Here is a 12,709-nt window from a genome sequence, read left to right as displayed (position 1 = left end):
TGCATCTTTCATCCTGCCTTGGCAGTTTCTTATTGGAGGAGACAGAAAACCCAGTGTAGAGAAGGGAGCTGAGGCACAGGGAGCTTGCAAGGATGGGTACTGGGAATCCTGGTCAGAGGCCAGATGCATGAATTCTGAACTTTCTTATGTCAGGTTCCCCTTTTGCGATCTGATAAAGCCTATGGACTTGGTCTCAGAATGATGTTTTAAAAATGCGTGAAGTGAAAAAAGTAGGATTACAAAGGAAACGAATTAAGATTGTAATATAGTTATAAAATTACTTTAAGATATGTAGTAATATATGCGCTTTTTAATTAATGCTTTAAATAAGATCTAGCAGTAGGCTGATATCTCATATAATTTTGAAGAAGTGATGAACACAAAAGATATTTCAAAATATCTGCAATATTGTAGTAGGATACAAAAAAATATGCTTTCTATTGGTGACAAAGCCATAGTTATGGCTAATATGACTGGTTTGTTGCTACTGTCATAACTGAAGTTATGAAGCTGAACTCTAAATTTCAGCTAGAGTTTAGTGAAAATAACATAATTTTTTCCCCATTCAAGTTCAGTGACTTTGAGTTAAGGACAGCTGAGTCAGAGGGTCAGGGCAGAGCCACAGAGAATGAGACCCAGCTCCCTCTCTGACCCCACTACCCTCTCTGGATCAACTCTTTGCGGCAGGTGGATCCACTGGCCCTGGGGCAGTAGCTTCCTTCTCTCTTTCTCGCTGGCTGTCCTTCTCAGTTTCTCTAAACTCCTTCTGAGGTCTCCCTGCTCTAACTGAGTCCCATAATCTGTCACTGAGGGGACAGGGCAGACTCAGGGGATTCCTGTAGCCTGGGCACAGTGAGGCAAAGAGAACTCTAATTCTAGAGTCACTGGGAGCTGGAAGAGGGTGTGTCCCTGGGCTGTGGGCTCGGGCCAGTGAGGTGCAGGTCTTTCCTTCCCAACCACCTCTTCCACTCTTAGCCTTCTTATGGGCAGAATCAGGCCAAGACAGAGATGAGTGAGCACAAAGGCAGGGAACAGAGGCATCCTAGGCTCCAGAAGACAGAGGCTGAAGCCCCAAGCTTGGGGACCATGGGTCTTTCCCTGAACTCACTCCACAGTGCTGCAGTCCAGGAATCCAGGGGTTGAGGCTGTCCTCTGCCCTCCTCCAGGCCTCCAGGAGAGCACTGACCAGGTCTGGTGTGAGGGCACAGGTGCACATGGAGTAAACAAACGGCAGCCCGGGCCCCTCATGGAGGGGCAGAAGGGACATCAAGAAAGAAGAGCATGGAGTTCTGGGGTTGATCTTTTCTCTGAATACTTGAGAATGGGGTAGAGCACCAAGTCAACTCTACACCTCCCAAGATGATTTGGACAAGGGGAGGGCTGTTGATCTGAAAAACTGGCAGAGAGTGGTCACAGAATGTCCTGAAGAAGTTGAAGGCATCCTAGGAGAAGAGAGGCGTGGGGGTGGACAGTAGTGTGCAGGGTGAATCAGCTCATAGATGTGACAGTGAGACTGGGTCAGTGCTTAGTGCCCCAGGAACAGGCTCTTTCCCAGACAGCCTTCTCTGGCTAAGGAGGTGTCTTGGATCCCTGCTCCTTAGCCAGACCTCCTTGAATATCACCAACAGCAAGATCACCTACATCAAGGAAACTCACTTTACTCCAAGGACAGCCATGGCTGGTACTCTGAGCTGAGTTGCCTTTCCTTTTGGGGTATCGTCTGCGGCTCCTGCAGGGCCAGGTGTGCAAAAGGTACTAGGAAAGGAATTTCTCGAAATCTTAAACCTGGATCCCCACCAGTTCACCCTGGCAAGAGAGACTGCATTACTGACCATCACCATCTGATCTGCCTGCTCTGGTCTAATCCAAACATAAGCTGCAGGACTCATGTGACCCAGTGTTTAAAAATAACACAGTTTAACCATAAGGTACAGTTTAATAATAATCAGAGTTTAATGATAAGGTAGAGTCCAGAAACCAAAAATAACGAACAGGTTCTCCAATGCTTCATCTCTCAAAAGACCTTATAACTTACAGCAACACTTCTGTGTGGCTTACAAACCTCAGTTGTCTGGAACTTCTGACTCCTTGATATCCCATTTCCCCAAAGACCACCTCACAGTCAGCCCTGTCTTTCTCTCTCCCATGTGCAGTTTGATTTAGCCTCTCTGGTATTTTTCAGGGAGGGGAGAAAGAATGAATGTGACATTAGTAAATCTTAACCCTAACATGGGACAAAGGGGCACTAGTGAGGAAGAGGCAGAACCAAGCAACGGGGGGTGGAGGTGGGGGTGGGGAGTGTGGGGGGGTGTGGAAAGAAATTTTTCCAATACCCCTTTCGGAGCTTCTCTCCACCCCTCCCCTTCCCCACCCAAATCACAGACTGCTAGAGACCTGATCACTCAGGAGGGCATGTTGCTCACTGGAAGGAGAAAGCACGGTGTCGTAACCAAGAGCACAGTTTCTGAAGTCAAATCCCGACCCCACCTCTACCAGCTGTGTGACCTGAGCAAGTTACTTAAATCTCAGTTTCCTTTTCTGCAAAGTGGAGATAGTAACAGTGCCTACCTCACAGGGATGTTGTGGAGATTCATCCACTCACATATATGGATAGTATGAGTATAGGGCCTGAAACACAGAGGGCTCAGTGCACATGTCCACCTTTGTTACTGTTTTCACCAGTTACTTCCACGTGACTTGACTCTAGGATACAACCAGCTTGCCTGTTACCTCATCGCCCTAGTACATCCCACGATCTTGTTTTAATCAATCATCCCACGGCATCCTATTGTCAAATTAGACCACGTTGCACTCGTCCTAATTTTCTAGGATTCCCCAAGGTCCCCGGTCCCCCCTGTTATCTTGTCAGTTCCACCAATTTTGTTATTCCTCATCCAATTCCCTGTCACCCCTGTGACTCCAGATCACCCCCATTGTCTCCAGAAACGTCCAGGCCTCCCTCCTTCCCTTGCTGACCCCTTCTGGCGGGGAGAAGGCACAATCGTCACCTACATTTGAGCCAGCAAGGTGGGAGTAGGCTCTGAGGCGCATGTTCCTTGCAGGCAGGAACATTCCCATTGGATCGTTTCATTTATTTCTCATAATTTTCATCACTTCATTTATTTTCTTGTAATTTTGTTTAGATATTGCTCATATTTTTATTCAGCATCTCTTATGGACCAACCACTGCTCAAGGGTATGGAGATTGTTGGGGCCTAGGGTAGGCCACCCCAAAATGTGCCTCAGTGGCACCTTGACTATTTTGGTTTTCTGGTGTTTTTTTTGCAGAGGAGGTGATTAAATTACATACTTATTTGAATGGAGGTACTGGACATTGAACGCAGGACCTCATGTATGATAAGCATGTGCTCTGCCACTGAGCTAGACCCACCCCTTCACCCACATATTGATTATTTTGAGTTAAAGTGATTTAAGAAACAGCCAAAGCCCATGGGACACCGTGATTCTCTTTTCTGTCTCCCTGAAAGCAGGAAATAAATCTCTCCTGTGAAAGGTGCCCTCCCTGCACCTGGAGGGAGAAGGAAACCCTTATCGCCAAAGATAGGGAATTCAGGTCGGTAAGTGTATATAAACAAACCTTGTTACTTCTTTAATCTACTACCCCAAGCTCTGTTTAGATTCCTCACTAATTGGGCACCTAAAACCTAAGTTTCTTTGTTCTGTCAGTTCCTCCCAAATGTATTGTTTCTTTGTCTAAAAAGAATAAAAGCTGCCAGCTTTGGCCACTTACATCCCATTTCTATGGGACCTCCACGTGCATGAATTGAAATTTCTTTTTTCCTGTTAGTCTGCCTTGTGTCAATTTTATTTGCACTCCAGCCACAAGAGCTCAAGAGAGTAGAGGGGGAAATGTCCCCTTTCCCAACAAGATACAACTATGAGCAGAAACAGACAGTGGAGAGGGTGGTGTACTAGGGGAGTGAGATATTTACCAAAGAACCCCCAAATAAATGTGTAATTACAAACCAAAATGAGTGTTCTGAAGGGAAGCGCTGCAAGAACATGGAATAGAGGAAGCTGACCTGGCCAGGGATTAGGGGGTGGGGTCTGGGAAAGCCTTTCCAGAAAGCTGTGCTTAAGCTGACATCAGAAAGACTGTTCATCTGGAGTGCACTGGGGGTGGGAGGGAGGGTCCTCGAGGTGGAGGAGCCACAACCCACAACTGCAAAGGTCCCCAGAGGGGAGCAAGCCAGGTGAATAAGAGTCAGAGCAAAGGGACTGGGCCACCAGAGATTAAGCGATCTCAGGGGCCAGGCCATGCAGACCCTTGTTATTCTTGGTTGGGATTTGGTCTCCATTTCAAGAAGAGTTTAAACAGGAGGTGATGGGTTCATCCTTCCATTTGGAGGAAGCTGGCTGCAGGCAACTGGTCAGGCCCAGCACAGCTCTCCCTTCCCTGTTTCTCCTGCCTGAGGACTGCCATCCCCACCCCACACACTCCCCTCCTGCTTCCCTCTACGCAGTCCCCTCTCCGTGCCCTTCTCACATTTTTGTGAGGCTGAGGTCATCCTGGGGGAGGGGAGGGAGATCCAGGCATCTAAGTCTCCTTTATCCTGGAGGGCTGGGGCAGCCCTGGGAGAACCGAGGAGAAGAACAGACACAGAACACCTCCCTTCCCCCATCCCCACCCCCTAAACTGCAGCCTGGCTCCTGCTGACTCCCCTTGGGGTCTTGGACCACTTTCCCCCTAGGTAGGTCTCAGCTTCCCTGCGTCTGAAGTTAATCGGCAGGGATCTAATGTCCAGCATGTGACTCTATTTAACAATACTGTACTGCATACTTGAAGTCTGCCAAGGGAGTAGATCTTTAATGTGCTTGTCACACACACAAAAAAGGTAACTATATGAGGTGATGGATGTGTTAACATCTTTGTGGTCATCATTTCACACGCTCTCCCTCTCTCTATATATATACACACACACATGTATATAATATATAAATAAAAAATATATACATAAAATCATCACATTGTATTCTTGAAATTCATAGTTTTGTCAACTATACCTCAATAGGGCTGGAAGAAACGTTAAGAAGTTAATGGGCAGTGCTGTCTAGTAGAACTTTCTGCAAAAATGGACACGTCCTACATCTGTGCTGTCCAACATGATAGCCACTAGTCACATGTGGCCACTGAGACGTTGAAATGTGGCTGGAGAAGCTAACTGATTTTATTTTATTGTAATTAATTTAAACTTATATAGCCACTTGTAGCCAATGGCTACCATATTGGGCAGCACAGGCAAATCTTAAACTTTTATAAGAGTCTGATGACAGTTGTGCACCCCTCCTTAGAAAAATATCCACTCTATCATAGATGACCCCTCCGGTCCCATTATGTGTCCCAGGCATGCAGGGCTGCTGGAGGTTCAGGTCCCTTGTCTACCCTGCCCCTCTTTCTGCCTTGAAAATGTAAAAAAGTGGGGTCTTGCCTGGAGGTGGAAGAATGACTGGGAAGATGCCAGGAACTAGCAGAACACAGTTCTTTTTTAAAAAAAAAAAAAGAAGTATAGTTGATGTACAATATGATAGAAGTTACAGGTGTAAACATTATACTCCATTTAGAGTTACTGTAATTTTTGGCTATATTCTGAGTGGAACCCAGTTTTAAGCCAGCTCCCTCCACTTCTGCCCCCATGCCTGGTGCACTTCCCACACATCTAAAGAAAGGCAGGGCAGTGAAAGGCAGGATGGGCAGGGGTGACATTAGGGATGCTTGGTCTCTCAGTCTCTGCCTGAACTTCCTCCTGCCCTGCCTCCCTGAAAACCACCAGACTGCCACTGGGACAGTCCCTCTTGGGCCACACAACTGCATCGTAGTGTGAGGCTGTGCTCAGGAAGTGGGCTGGTGCCATGGACCTGCAGTATTTCTGAACTGGGGGTTTTGGAGTCGCCAAAGTGGGGTGGAGACCTAGGCTAGGAGGGAGGTCACTCAGTCCCAGTCTAGCTCCTCTTGGCCTCCTGGCACTGGAAGAGGGAGTGGTCACTGTTTGCTGCTCTGGACCTTCTACCTGCCTCCTGCCTCTAACACCATCCACCTACTCCTGCTATTTTCACTGTTCGCAGTCACACGCTGCCCCTACTCAAGAATATGGAGGTCTGACAGGGCTCAGAGCTCATGCACAGCCCTGTGGGGAAGTGTATGTCTAAACGCGGGGAGGAAATACTGTCCTTCCTTCTCACCTCCAGGACCCAGCCACTCCTTCCCCAAAACTCCCCGCACAGACTCTTTTACAAGAGGCAACTTTCACTGGGCTTAACGTTCTACTCTCTGCTCTCCTTCCTGTCCCTGCCTGCCCTCTCCTCCTTCATCTCTCCAATGTCCACCTTCTCTGTCCCCTTCTGGGAAGTCAGTGGTTGGTTCCTGTCTCCCTGAGGTCTCCATTTCTTTGGCTTCAGGAGCAGCAGGGCTGGAGTGGTTAGACTCAGGCTCTGGAAGTGACCACGGTGTGGGACGCAAGAGGGAGATAGTTCTGACCCTCCTCGTCTTAGGTCCTCTAGAAGCAGAGCTTGTGGTGTGGCCAGGATTCAGGCGAAAGCCAAGAGACTGAGGGTGAGGCAAAGGGAAATGGGGTGGGTTGGGGGGAAGGAAGATATGAGGCCAAGTGGTGCAAAACCCTGCTGTCCTGGCTGCGCTTCCAACCAGCCACAGAGAGACGCTGCAGGGCTCAGCACACGGTCAGGCTTCTCCAGAAGACTGTGAAGAGGAAGCACTCCTTGGAGTTGCCCATAGCTCCCACCCACAACCTATCCCCGGGCTTCTAGTTGCACCCCAAGCTTCTGGGCTTGGTTACCAAGCCCCTGCTGGCACTCAGAATCCCACACTGTGCGATGTGGCGCTTCGTCTAAGCCTGAAAGTGGAGGACCAGTGTCAGAGAAAGGAAGCTGGCAAGGCGTTTGAGAAGAAATGTCTGCGTCTCAGTTTGGTCCCACCGAGCTGCAGAGACGCATTCATGTCCTCTGTTATATACGACTTCCACACCACAACACGGGGCCTCCTTCTTTTCCCCACGAGAATAAAGCTTTTTCCTCAACCAGGGAGGTACAGTCTGCTGTAAACAAGTCCCCTTCAAGATAGCGCTGGCTGGGATCTCAAGGAAGATACAGGCAAGAAGATACGAAGCAAGCCACGGGTCCCCTGAGTCCCAGTACCACTGCTATCTCCCTCCTCCTCTGACCCTCAGCTAGCCCTCTGCAGATCGGGGCCACTTGCCTGATGAGCTCATACAGACTTTCATCCCGGAAAGGTCTGATTCTTTGCTTGTCTGCCCTTTGGGGATTGTCACCATTGAGGTGGTCAATTAGCACTGGGTGGGAGGTACTAAGAGCTGCCCCTTCAATCCCCTGGCTGGGTGCAGATACACCCTGCCCTGCCTTCATTGTATCTACATGCAGTCCTATCTGCAGCCCTGCTTCCTCCCAGCAATCAGGATCAGTGACCTTGACCAGCACAGTAATGCCCTGGTTTGCTATTGGCCCCCTGGCATGAGGAGCTTCAGGTGGCCAGGAGGCAGTCAGAGCTTTCAGTTTAGTGGAAACACTACTGTGTTTCCTGGTGTTAAGTTCTCCCTCCCTAGGAACCAGGACCACTAACTGGCACAGCCTGAAGTCCGGAGGAGAGGAAGCAAAAGTTATGCAAATCTGACAGTGAGATGGGCCACTGCTGCTCCCACAATGATTCTGGGACCTGACATTTCAAGATAGAGGAAACACAGTGCTATTCAAACCCAACACCCTGTCAAAAAGGTCAGGACCCAAACCCACGGTGTCGTACCTCTGCCGGCATCTTCTGAACATTCAACAGGCTACCCGGCTGATCTGCCAAGTTGACTGCTGGTGGGTGATGAGGTACAAGTGAGTAAGAGCAATGAATCTGCTGATCATCTCATGATTACCTCATACTATATATAAAAACATTAACTCAAAATGGAGCAAAGAGAGCAAGGGTATAGCTCAGTGGTAGAGTGTATTCTTAGCATGCACAGGGTCCTGGGTTCAATCCCCAGTTTCCCTGTTAAGTAAGTAAATAAACCTAATTGCTTTCCCCCCAAATTAAAACAAACACATCAAAGAGCTAAACGTTAAGATCTGAAAGTGTAAAAGCCTTAGATAACCCCATCATTTTACCTTCTTGGCTCTGTGGACAAGGAAGACAAGCCCAAATCCCGAGCACACACTGGTTCCAGTAAGGATGAATCACTGTCCCCTCCAGGGTGGAAGGAAGGGGTTCAGTGCAATCCACCTGCCACCAGGTGCTTGGCTGGTCTTCTGAGGAAGAGCCATACTATGCATTTGGGGTAGGTCTCACAGTAGCTGGGTTGAGGCCTCAGAGTGGTAGAACCAACTCAGCCTTGGTGAGGGGAGCCTCTGGGCAATAGTGCAGGCATTTGGGGTGGACAGGAAAAGATCACCCGCCCGATGAATCATTCTGTTTGCCTGATTGAGAGCCTCTTTGCAGTGGATGCCCTGCAGGGTGTTCACCCGAGATTGAAAATTTGCACACTTGCTGTCCACTCCCAGATATCTGTCCATCGGCCTCGCTGGTCCTAGTCCTCTTTGTCACTGATCTTGGTTTTGGTCCTTTCAGGGTCCTGACCAAGCAGCCAAGACACTGACTACTTCCCAGGAGTCAAGACAATCCACACCTCAGTCCATCTCTTCTTCTGGACGAAGCAGATGACCAAGTCTGCTGCTTGAAGCTTTGCACATGGGGTGGGACTTCCCTTCTCCAATGTCCTTTAGGGTCTCCCTGAGAGGGCCATAATGTGGCTGCAGTCCACCTCCAGCTCTCACCAGCATATCCTACTGACCCTCTGTGAACCAGACCCGAGTCCTGTCCCTGTCTATCAGCTGGGAACAGAAAATCTGATGTTGCGAAAAAATGTGTTACAGCTCAGTTGTGACAGCAACCTGGATCCAGGTGAGAGACCAAGCAGCACTCAAAAAGCTGGATATTTCAGATTTATTACGCCAGCGGGAACAAAAAAGTCAACACTTCAAGCTCTGGAACCCGTCTGTAGGTTTACACAGGCCTTTTACAGGCTGCCAGGTTTACACTTTGCAACATCATATGCAAATAAAGTATAACAGAAGTTGACCAACCAGGAACAAGCTTTGTAGAAATAGACCAATCAGGAGTGAGAGAAGTAACCAATCAGGAGTGAGTCCATGCAAATGAAGTACTACAAACGGACCAATCAGAAGTTAGGGAAGTGGACCAATCAGAAGTGAGAGTAATAACCAATCAGGAGTGAAGGAGATAACCAATCAGAAATGAGCTCAGGGAACCAATAGAATTTTAGGTGTAAGTTAGCCGCTTTAGAGGCAGAAAGTGAGATAGAGGTTCCTGGCCAGGGAACCGGACAGTGCTGGGAGGAGAGCAGCGGCCCTGCCTAGGGGTCCTGCCGGTCTTTTTATGGGGCTTCCCGCCTCACTGAGAAGCCACACAAGGTTTGTGACCCAATGTCCCCCTCCACTCCTATTTGCCTGTGACTTCCTCTCTGAACCTAACTCACTGGGAAGTGACACCTCACCTTTCTGGCCTCCAATTTCGCTTCAAAGCCTTGCCAGACCCGGCCAAATGGGAGCTGGGGTGCTACTTCCTTCTGTGCCTCGAGGGTAGGGCTGCCTTCCAAAGGCTTTAGCATCCTCACAGTAGTAACAATATAACAGCATCGACAATAGCTACTCCGGTGCCAGGTAACGTGCTAATAAGCAGTGCTGAATGAGGAGTCAAGGACAAAAACTCTGAGGAGGTGTCTCAGTGCCCTGGAAGTCCCAAGACCCTAAATTTTGTGCCCCATTTGCTTTTCCCTAATCCTGTCCTACTAATAAGCTCTTAAGGTATATTCTTTCCTACAAATAACTATTATCACCCTCCTTTGACGGATGAAGAAACTGATTTAGAGGTTAATTTGCCAAAGTGACAATGTTAGTAACGGGCACAGCCATGTTTTTCTGACTTTAAGGCCTAAGCTCTTCATCATTTAGCTATAGTAGCCCATCTTGGCATGGCCTGAGCCCCGCAGAACGCTCCCTGCTGGTGAACCTCCGGACAGTCACAATTCCCAGGCCCGTTCAGACGGCGGGCTGCAAGGACCAGGTTCCACCGTGCACTTCCTCCTCAGGGGCGAAGCCGACACCCATTTTGTACAGGCGGCCAGAGGAAGGGGCTGCGCCGGAGCGGGCAGAAAGGGGGCACTTCCCACATATGTCCACTAGATGGCGCCCCAACACCGAGCCACTAAGCTCCAGCGACTGAGTGGGCAGCCGCCTAGCGGAGAGACGCGGTACAAGGCCCTCCCCTGTTCCCTTCCCAGGACTCGGGGCGAGGGGTTCCCGACCCTGGCCTGAGCCTCGGCCCTCCTCTCAAGCGCCGCCCACTGACTCGAGTGCCACACCCTCCTCCACTCTCCGTGATTTCTGAATCTCCCACCTCCTTCCCTGTTGCCCTCAGGGGATGGACTCAGGGCAAGGTGGCTTCCCAGGGCACAGAGGAGAGGATCTTCCTGCTTTCCCCTAGAAACTTGTTAGCAGTGCCCAGTATCTCCCAGTGCCTCCACAGCCCTGCCTCTTCCCTTCTTCCCTTCCCCAATTCCCCAGGCCCTCCCTGTCACTCCCACCCTCTTAGCTTCTGCCAGTCTTCGGAGGCAGGGACCATTAAGGCCGCTTCCACAGATTTGGTGATGCAAATACATGCAAATATATGCAAATAGGCATGTAAAGGAGGCTTGCCACTGTGGTTCTAAGTGGCTGTCACAGCTTCTCTGACACCTGTTCTCAGAGACAGCTGCCCTGCCCCCTCCTGCTCAGACTTCTATCTGCTATTTGCCCCCTTCTTGGAGGACAAGACTGGCTTCTGGCCCCCTTTCCATCAGGGATCCTGGCTGGTTTCTGGTTACAAAGGACCCTTGAAGTCTTCTCCCAAACCCCCTAGAGGGGGCAAAGAGGAAAGTACATCTTATTGGGCAGAGGCTTTGACATCTGAAAAATATAACATTTACTGGCTGTGTGGCCTTGGAAAAGCAGTTGAACTTCTTTGAGCCTCAGTTTCATCATCAGGAGAATGGGAATCATGGTAGTATTCACCTCGTAAAGTTGTTGTAAAGATGCCAAACGGTGTTATGTGTAACGTTCTTAACACAGGGCCTTTGAACACAGGAAGTGTGTTGGCTATTAACATTATGATTATCACTGATCCTGCCGGTTGTCACCTTCTGCAGGCTCGGGCTTGGAGACAAGTCTGCAGATGGACACAGGTACGCGTGTGGACTCATCCCTGTGTGTGCATGTGCACACACGCGCACGCACAGCTGACAGCCTCTTGCACTGGTGGGGCGCATGCTCGGGTACACGCACATTCAGAAACACACACAGGAGGAGGCTGTAGGAGGTGGAATCTGAGTCATCGAGACCAGAGCTGTGGGTGGTGCTTTTGTCCTGATTTCCGGGGCTCCATGCTCCATTTTGAACAAGGAAATGTATGGCGGATGGGGCCAAGCCTCCAAGTGAAGGGTCAGTGGTCTGGGCCCTGTTCTTACATCAGCCTCCTTCCCAGACCTGCTGCCACTCTGGTTCTGACCCAGGACTGCCTCATCTGGGCTTCTTCCCCTGACCTTGCCTTCAGCTCCACTGAGTCTGCAAAGGTGGGCAGGGCAAGCCCACTGGGGCTCTGACGTCATAGTGCAGGCCCTGGATGACGTCATAGAGCAGGTGGTGCCTGCTCCCTGGAGCGTGCTTGGTGAGGGTAGTGGGAAAGGAGATCTGAGGGAGGTGGCGTACGGTGGTTAAGGGCCCTTAATTGGGAAGGAGCTAGATCCAAGTTCAAGTGAGCCCTGGCTCTGTGTGACCTTCTATAGTTTCCTTAACCTCTTTTTTTTGTCGCAATTGCTTTACCAGTAGAACGAGGTCAGTCATATCTAACTCAGAGGGTTTGGGGTATTTTTCGATGAGATAATGCACCTAAACACATCCTTCATTCAGTGTTGCCAGGACTGAATGTTCATATATGGCTGTCCTTTTGGATTTTGCTTATAGAAAGTGAGAGCAGATCCTCTGGGCAGCTCCACCCCAGCACGTCCATCTCATTCCCACACCACTCAGGCCCGGGAAGAAGACGGCAGCGCCGCCTGGAACGCAGGGTCTCAGAGGGACACCTCCTGGGTCCGTGTGGGCTGGGAATCAGCAGGCACGTGTGTGTCTCAGGAGTCGGGTTCAACCAGCTCTTTTTCTCTGACTGGGAGATGACTGGTCAAGATGGGACCCAGTCTTTAAAGTCCTTTCATTGAAAGACACTGCCTCTTTCTGCATACCTACTGTGTGCTAGGCACCATGCCTGGTGCTGCTCACAACAGCCCTGTGAAAGAGGTACCAGCATCCCCAGTGTCCAAGACAAGAAGAAACTGGCTGACTTGCCGAAGGACACACAGTGGGTAAATAGAGAAATAGATTCAGACTATCTCCCATCCCACGCTCTCTACGTTGCGACACACATCAGTGGTTTTGACTGATTTGTGCGGCCTCCAGGGACACGACATTAGGCAGTATCAGTTCCCTGGGTGTGCCGGGGGAGGGATCTCTACTTCTCAGGTCAGTCTCTTGAGAGCCTTGTCGGTGGTGGAGTGGTGTGAGCTAGTTAATCTACCGGAAGTGTCCCCAGGTGTCGTGCACTTGGATCCCAGCCAGTGGTTAT

Source organism: Vicugna pacos, chromosome 3, assembly GCF_048564905.1.
Source record: "Vicugna pacos chromosome 3, VicPac4, whole genome shotgun sequence".
Classification (NCBI taxonomy): domain Eukaryota; kingdom Metazoa; phylum Chordata; class Mammalia; order Artiodactyla; family Camelidae; genus Vicugna; species Vicugna pacos.
The sequence above is the reverse complement of the archived record's forward strand: the minus strand, read 5'-3'. Positions refer to the sequence as shown.